The following is a 9,508-nucleotide window of genomic DNA, read 5'->3' as shown; positions in this document are numbered from 1 at the left end:
AAGTTGTAGAATGAAGAGAAGAAAACAAAAGGTCATTAACAAAAAAAAAAAAAGAAGAAAAAAAAATGGATCTCAGAAGAGACTGTGAAACGTTTCCTTGAACAGAGAGTAGCTCAAAGAGAATGGAAGTAAAAGAGCTAAACTGAAGATTTCAATGGGCACCTCAAGAAAGCAAAGAAGTGTTATAATGAAATGAGCAAAGACCTGGAGTTAAAAAACCAAAAGGGAAGCATATTTCAAGCTTTCAGAACTAAAGAAAAAATTCAACCCTCAAGTTCCAGTATTGAATGAGGCTATGAGCAAAATATTGAATGATGCAGGAAGCATTAAAAGAAGATAGAAGGAATACATAGAATCACTGCACCAAAAAGAATTGGTCGCTGTTCAACCATTTCAGGAGGTAGCATGTAAACAAGCACCAAAAGCAGTGAAGGAAAAATTCCAAACTATACTGAAGGGATTGGCAAAAAGCAAGGTTCCAAGAATTAACAGAATACCAATTGAGATGTTTCAACAACAGATGTAATGCTGGAAGTGTTCACTCTTCTATGACAAGAAATTTATAAAAGAGTCGCTGGACAAGTGAATGGAAGTGATCCATATCTGTGCTGAATCAAAAGAAAGGTGACACAACAAAATGTGGAAAATATCAAATAATATCATTAATATCACATACATGTAAACTTCTGCAAAGATCATACAAAAATTGTGGCAGTAGTACATCAACAAGGAACTGCCAGAAATTCAAGCTGATTCAGAAGAGGATATGAAATGAGGGATATATCGTTGCTGATGTCAGATGGATCTTCTCTGAAAGCAAATAATAATAGAAAGATGTTTACCTCTGTTTTACTGATTGTGCAAAGGCATTCAACTGTGTGGATAATAACAAATTATCAACAACAACACAAAGAATGGGAATTTCAGAACACTTAATTGTTCTCATGTGCAACCTCTGTGTAGATCAGGAGGTAGTTATTGGAACAGAACAAGGGGATAGTGTATGGTTTAATCAGAAAATGTGTCCATAGCACCATATGTATTCAATCTGTAGGCTTAGCACAAAATCTGAGAAGCTGGACTTTAAGAAGTAGAATACAGAGATTTAAAATGTAGTCTCATCAGTAGTCACCATGCTAATTCCCTCTAGCATCTTTTGTTATTGTTGTTGTTGTTGTTATGTGCCGTCGAGTCGGCCCCGACTCATAGCGACCCCTCCTTGGGTTTCCGAGGCAGTATCACTACGGAAGTAGGATTGCCCATCTTAGTGCCTGAAAAACTAGGTACAGCAGTTTGAATTAGGGATTGTGTTACCGCCTCAGCAACCCAAGGAGGGGTCGCTATGAGTTGGGGCTGACTCGACGGCACATAACAACAACAAGAACATACTCCAACAGATTTGTGAATCTAGAAGAGATGGACAAGTTTCTAGAATCACAAGACCTACTTAAACTATCCTACTTAGAGATAGAATACTTGAACGGACCTATAACAAAAGAAGAAACTGAGCAGGTCACAAAAATAAAACTTCCCAGAAAGAAAAGTCCTGGCCCTGATGGCTTCACTGGAGAATTTTACCAAATATTCAGAGAAGAGTTGACACCTGTGCTACTCAAGCTATTCTAGAACATAGAAAAAGAAGGAATACTCCTCATTCATTTTATGAAGCAAGCCTAACACCAAAACCAGAGAAACACCACTAAAAAGGAAAACTACAGTCCAATATCCTTCCTGAACATAGATGCAAAAATCTTTAACAAAATCCTAGCCAACAGAATGCAGCAATATATAAAAAACTTAATACACCCTGACCAAGTAGGATTCATATCAGGTTCACAAGGGTTGTTCAACATAAGAAAAAAAAATAAACATAATCCACCACATAAACAAAACAAAAGAACCATATGATTATATCAATTGATGCAGAAAGGTATTTCATAAAATCCAATGACCATTCCTGTTCAGAACTCTCAGCAAAATAGAGATAGAAGGGACATTCCTCAACATAACAAAGGGCATGTATGCAAAGCCAATGGCCAACCTCATTATTAATGCAGAAAGACTCAAGGCATTCCCCTTACAAATGGGAACCAGACAAGGATGCACTCTATCACCACTTCTATATTTGAACATTGTATTGGAAGTCCTAACCAGGGCAATAAGGCAAGAAAGAGAAATAAAAGGCATGAAATTGGCAAAGAGAAACTAAAACTATTTCTATATGAAGATGATAAGATCCTGTACATAGAAAACCCAAGGGACTCAATGAAAAAATTACTGGAACTAATAGAGAGTTTTAGCAAAGTGGCAGGATTCAAGGTCAACATACAAGTATCAGTTGGATTCCTCTACACCAACAAAGAGTCCTCAATAAAGAAATAAGGGAAACAATACCATTTACAATAACCCACTGCTGTCAAGCTGTATCTGACTCATGGAGACCCCTCCTTGGGTTTCCAAGGCAATATCACTACACAAGTAGATTACCCAACCTTCCTTCTGAGGAGTGGCTGGTGGGTTTGAACTGCCAGACTTCTGGTTAACAGTCAAATGCCTTAGGTACTATGCTACCAGAGCTCCTATAGCTATTAAAAAGATAAAATATCTAGGAATAAATCTCACCAGAGACATAAAAGACCTATACAAAGAAAACTATAAAAAACTGCTACAAGAGACAACAAGGGCACTACGTAAATGGAAGAACCTACCTTGTTCATGGATAGGTAGACTGAATATTGTGAAAATTTCAATACTACCTAAAGCAATCTACACATTTAACGCAATCCCGATCCAGATTCCAACAATTTTTTTAAAAGACATGGAAAAACCAATTACTAACTTTATGTGGAAAGGAAAGAGACCTTGGATAAGCAGAACACTTCTGAGGAACAATAAAGTCGGAGGTCTTACACTCCCGAATCTTAATAACTACTATACAGCCACAGTAGTCAAAAGAGCATGATATTGGTACAATGATAGACAAATAGACCGATGGAACAGAATTGAAACACCAGATATAGACTCATCCATCTATGGACAACTGATCTTTGACAAAGGTCCAAAACCCAGTAAATGGGAAAGAGACAGCCTCTTTAACAAATGGGGCTGACAAAACTGGATATCCACTTGCAGAAAAATTAAACAAGACCCATATCTCACCCATACACAAAAACAAACTTAAGCTGGATCAAAGACTTAAATGTAAAACCCCAAACTATGAAATTCATCAAAGATAATATAGGGGCAAATCTGGGGGCCCTAATTTATGGCATAAATAGACTGTCAAGCATAACCCTGGATGCACAGGGGGTAGAAGAGAAGCTAGATGATTAGGACCTTTTAAAAATTAAATTCTTATCTGCATCAAAAGATTTCGTCAAAAGGGTAAAAAGAGAACCTACAGATTGGGAAAAATGTATTTGACTATGACATATCTGATAAAGGACTTATCTCCAAAATCTATAGAAAACTTCAACACCTCAACACCAAAAAGACAAACAACCCAATTCACAAATGGGCAAAACAGACACTTCACCAAAGAAGATATACTGGTGGCCAACATACACATGAGAAATTGCTTGCAATCATTAGTCATTAGAGATGCAAATCAAAACAACAATGTGATATCATCTCACCCCAGCAGTAATAGCAAAGTTCAACAGGTCAGAAAATAACAAATGTTGGGGAGGTTGAAGAAAGATTGGAACTTTTGTGCACTTCTGGTGGGATTGTAAAATGGTACAACCATCGTGGCAAATGCTATGGCATTTCCTTAAAAAAGTGAAAATAGAAATGCCATTTGATGCAGCAATTCCATTAATAAGAATATATTATATTGAGAGACAGTGCATGAACAGACATATATATATATCTATGTTCATCGCAGTACAATTCACTATAGCAAAGAGATGGAAACAACCTAAATGCCCATCAATGTATCAGTGGAAAACGAAATTGTGGTACATGCACACAATGGAATACTATGCTACATTAAAAAACAATGAAGGATACATGAATCATCTCACAATGTGGATCAACCTGGAGGACATTATGCTGATTGAAATAAGTCAATTGAAGAAAGACAAGTACTGTATGAGCCCATTACTGTAAAAAGACAAAGAAGGGTTTGCTTGGGAAAGGAAACTCACTTTGTAGGCTACCGGGAGGGGGGGAGGGAAGGGGAGGGATTAATTTCAGGCTAGTTGGGGCCCCCACACTGACATGGGTAAGGATAGAGATATACAGAAAGAGTCTATGACCACCATGATAACATTAGGAAATGGGAGGACACTGAATTGTGCACATAAGAGATAGACAACAGATGCTAATACCAACCAATGTGTCCACAATACTGCATTACCATTAACACCAAATACCAGGCTACAGATAAACCCATAAACATGTATGAGGATTAGATGGGGGTCAGTGAACAGGAGTATACTCTAGACCAAGGATAGATTCAGTGGAGGCTAATCTTTCACAGACACCAGTGATACAAAATACCTGCAATCTTTACAGAAACAATAGAAGACAGACATAGAGTAATCCCTCACAGACACTATGGGAAAGAGCTCCAATAGATCTACCATCTCAGGACCATAGTACTGGGGGACACCAGACTCAGTTGGCACAACAAAATACATAAAAGCCTTGTTCTGTATCCTCCATTGGTGAGTACCAACTGGGGTCTTAAAAGCTTTCAAGTGGCCATCTAAGATGCAGCTAATGGTTTCCTACCATCAGAAGCAAAGAATAGTGCAAAAAAACAAGGACATTTGGAAACAATCAGCCCTAGGACACGATGGCATTTGAGACCAGAAGGACTAGATGGTGCCTGGCTACCAATGCCAACCACTCAGGAAAGGATCAAATCTGGAGACCCTGGATAGAGTGGGAGGAAAAACATGAAACAAAATCCAAAAACTCAATAATGACCAGAATTACTGGTCAGATGGAATATGATGTGACCCCCAATATGATAGTCCCTGGAATACATTCTGTACCTGGAAGAAAACTCATTCCCAGGGGCTAGCTCTTAGTCCAATAATTAACAAGATGTACATGCAGAGCTCTCAACCCAGGATGATACAACCATATACTCTATAGTAACAAACACATCCCTTAGAGCAATAGACCACCGGGCAACAGAGGGGCAACATTCACACTGAGGAAATGCAGGACAAACAGGAGTGCATAACTATAAGAAGTACAGGGGGAGAGTTATTGGGCAGGGAAAGGAAGAGACAGGGTTAGGGTTGGGCATGGTAAATGAGGAGTAAAACTATATGTACCCATAACATTGAATGTAAAACAAACTCTTAAAATAAATAATAATAAGTAGAATACAACATCAGGATTGGAGCACCGTTCACAAACAACATGTGCTATGCAGATGACCCAACCTTGCTTGCTGAAAGCAAAGAGGAATTGAAGCACCTACTGATGAAGGTCAAAGACTACAGCCTTCAGTATGGATTCCACATCACCACAAAGAAAACAGAAAGCCTCACAACTGCATCAATAAGCAACATTATGATAAATGGAGAAAAGATTGAAGGTGTCACAGATTTCATTTTATTTGGAGTCACAATCAACACCCATAAAAGCAGCAGTCAAGAAATCAAAAGATACATTTATTGCTTTGGGCAAATCTGCTGTAAAAAGACCTCTTTAACATTTTAAAAAGCAAAAATGTCCCTTTGAGAAATGTAGTGTGCCTGACCCAAGCCATACTATTGTCAGTCCTCTCATATGCATGGGAAAGGAGGACAAGGAATAAAAAAACCTAAAGAAGAATTGATGCCTTTGAATGATGGTGTTGATGAAGAATATTGAATACACCATGGACTGCCAAAAAAACAAATAAATTTGTTTTGGAAGAAGCACAGCCAATATGCTTCATAAAAGCTAGAATGAAGAAGAGACTTGTCTCATGTACTTTGGACATGTTATGAGGGGTATGAGAGGGAACCAGACCCTGGAGTAGGACATCAAGCTTGCTTTTTTTAAAAAGAACCTGGGAAGCCTCCTTTTATTACTAAGGTTTCATTCTGTATTTCATTGTTTTGGGTTTCTAAAGGCATTAGAACAAATGAAAGTTAAAGTTTTAAAGGTTTACCAAAAATGAAAACACTATTAAGGTCATATCACCTAACAAAATCTCCATATATAGGCAAAAGTCATTTTACTGATATTTATTCTAGCAGCCACAGTATTCTTACCAAAGCATAATTGTCATAGGCTTATCTGCTCAGAGACTAATTAGTCACTCTCACATACACAGATTTATGAATCATCTCTGGTGCTCAAGGAGCCTATAGTAGTGAGAAGTATCATCATACCAGGAAATAATTATATTGAAGCTTGAAAGATCACAAAAATTTGGCTCCTGCTTAGCTTTTTCAAAGTTGAATATAAATAAACCATCTGCAACAGTCATCCCTAAAACAAATGACAACAGAAGACAATCACAGAGGTGCTGGTTTCCAGGAGTTCTGTAACAGAGGAAATGGGTGGCAGCCCTTCCTTGAGAATGGATTCCTATTAAATACCCAAGCTACCAGCCAGAACCATTATATTCTCATCACGTCACTGTATCCTTAGAATTGAAAGAATTGGAGGCCGTACTGTGGGCTCATTCTCTTGTCATGTGAGGGTCTTGCTCTGACTCTGCCAGTGTTTTTTCTTTGGAATCAGGGGGATCATCCAGTGGAGCAGCCATGGGAGAAACAATAGGGGTTTTCTTAGCCTGGAAGTAATCATAAGCCTCTTTCCACAGACTACGAGTATGGCATTCTTCTCACTGCTCTTGATTCTGTCCACCATATTATAGGGCTCATCCTAAAATTCACCCCATTCACTTTGATGATGACATCCTCATCTTCCAGCCCCACCAGGTTGGCAGGGCTATTCCTCTGTATCTCTTTGACTAATTAGCCTGGCAGATCCAAGATCACACTTAAGTGAAAGCCATACCCATTTTCACCTTTAACCAGCCTGCAGAGTTTAGGCGTCTGATCTTCTTCCTCTGTAGTATCTGAGCTTGTGACCTCCAGAAGAGCAAGAGTAGTTGCTGGAGCCTCTGTGACAGAATCATTGGGTAATTCTTGACTTTGATAGTAGAGAAATGGAGAAAAATGAGCCAGTTTTTACATATTGTCCATCTCCTTTTCTACCACCAACAGTGAAGCTTTATCTCCACCCTTCCTGATCATTTCCACCACACTGTCATGATCAAAGACTTTCACAGATACACCATTGATAGCAACTACTAGAACATTGTTATTTAGGCCAGCCTCCTCTGCTAGGCTTCTTGAATTCATGTCTTTGATAATTTAACCTTTCTGTGTTCGGTCATACCTCAGGTAGAACCCATAGTCATAACTTTCTTTCTTCATCTCCACAACCCAAGGCTAATGGGGTAGCAGTTTAAAAGTGGTTGTTTCTCTCTTGAACTGTATCTTCTGCTCCCTATAGTGCTTGTCAGTTTCCTTGTCTACCAGCAGGAACTTAACATGGCTCCCCAACTTCTTCACCTTTTCAACTTCTTCCTCATCATTGGCATTTTCTACATTCTCTCCATTCACTTTAATCAAGTGATTGTCAGCTAGGACACAAGCTTTCATAGCCACAACTTGAGATGTTATATTAATCATGTATACTCCCTTTTTACTTTGGACAGTTTTCAGAGAGAAGCCATAGCTGTTTCCCTCCTTCACCAGGTAGCACAGTTGAGGCTGGGTCCAAGTCTCTGCTCAACCATTCCTCACCAGGGGCAGCTCCTTATCACTTAAACTTGGCTCCTGATATTGACCCAACTCCTTCAAGTCTATATGTTTTTTAATGGCTCTCTCATAGGACTTCCCATCTAGAACTAGTAAAGTCACAGAATTCCCACTCTTTCTGACCAGAGCCACAACCTGCATATGTTGAGACAGTAGCTCAAATATAGCAATGATTGTGAGAATGGACCAGGCGGTGTTTCATTCTCTTGCTCCAAGTCTGAACCAACTCAATGTAACCTAACAAAAACAACACATACTTTTGAGTTATTATAAAAATGTTTTGGGATTTGAATTTTACAAATTGAGATTCTGTAATTATACTTATCCAAGAATGGCAAGTAACTGATCAGATCCAGATCTCTTTCAAATTTCTGAATGTTAACAGAACACTATGGCTCAATCACATGTACGAATACACACATACACACGCATCATTCATTTTTTAATATATCATAATAGAGTAACAATTTCCAGGTACTAACAATATAAATTATTATCTCCACAAGGGATGGTTAATAGTATGTGATTTACAGAAACGAACATGAAGTAAATCATGAAATAGAATCTATTTAGACTATTAAAAGTTACCATGATATAATCTATAACTAGTGACTGTAAAATTAGAAAAGAAATTGTGTTATTAAACATCTAAGCAATGACTTGTTAAATGATACTGGATTTTTTAAAATTCTATTTTTGATTTTTCTTGAAATTATTTCCTTTTTAATGAAATAGTTTGGCTTTTTTTTTTTTTTAATCTCTAAGAAGAGTAGCCCCAGGGTTACAGGTGAGGAGAAATGACAACTTAGGGACGCCCAAAGTAGCAAGTGGGAAGAGCAGGAGAAAGGGGATTAAAAGCCAGGAAGCCAGAGAGAAGAGCAATCAGCCAAAGGGATTAGGTGAGGAGAGGAAACTCAGGCCTGCCCAGAGTAGAAGGCCAGAAGAGCAGGAGAAAGGGGATAAAAGCCAGGAACCCAGACAGAAGAGCAGTCAGCCCCAGGGTTATACGTGAGGAGAGACGAAAACTCAGGAACGACCAAAGTAGCAAGCGGGAAGAGCAGGAAAAAGGGGATTAAAAGCTAGGAAGCCAGAGAGAAGAGCAATCAGCTGAAGGGATTAGGTGAGAAGAGGCAACTCAGGCCCGCCAAGAATAGCAGGGCGGAAGAGCAGGAGAAAGGGGATAAAAGCCAAGAACACGGAGAGAAGAGCAGTCAGCCCCAGGGTTACAGGTGAAGAGAGACAACTCAGGTCGCCCAAAGTAGCAAGCGGGAAGAGCAGGAGAAAGGGAATTAAAAACCAGGAAGCCAGAGAGAAGAGCAATCAGCCAAAGGGATTAGGTGAGGAGACAAACTCAGGCCCACCCAGAGTAGCAGGCCGGAAGAACAGGAGAAAGGGGATAAAAGTCAGGAACTCGGACAGAGGAGCAGTCAGCCCCAGGGACAACTCAGGGACGCCCAAAGCAGCAGGACAGAAGAGCAGGAGAAAGGGGATTAAAAGCCAGGAAGCCAAACAGAGGTACAGTCAGCCACAGAGACCCAGGTGGGGGTGATACGAGAGGTCTCCAACAGCAAGACAAACTTGTCTGTTGGTCTGTCCTACTGTGGTGACATGTAGATGTGAGTTTTGAGGCTGAGCCTCTGGTGTTTAAAACCCAGTGAGATGCACCTGGTGCACAGGAAACAGCCCAGCTTATAGACTGAGACAGACTAGGAAGAAGGAAGAGG

At 39.4% G+C, this 9,508-nt stretch overlaps 1 pseudogene; it reads right to left on the bottom strand.

Moving 5' to 3' along the window:
* Window positions 1–6,583: 6,583 nt before the first annotated feature.
* Window positions 6,584–9,508, bottom strand: part of LOC103196118 — a 63,282-nt pseudogene continuing 60,357 nt past the window's right edge.

This window comes from Orycteropus afer, unplaced genomic scaffold, assembly GCF_000298275.1.
Source record: "Orycteropus afer afer isolate SDZICR_OR568_19922 unplaced genomic scaffold, OryAfe1.0 scaffold00062, whole genome shotgun sequence".
Taxonomy (NCBI): Eukaryota; Metazoa; Chordata; class Mammalia; order Tubulidentata; family Orycteropodidae; genus Orycteropus; species Orycteropus afer.
The sequence above is the reverse complement of the archived record's forward strand: the minus strand, read 5'-3'. Positions and strand labels throughout refer to the sequence as shown.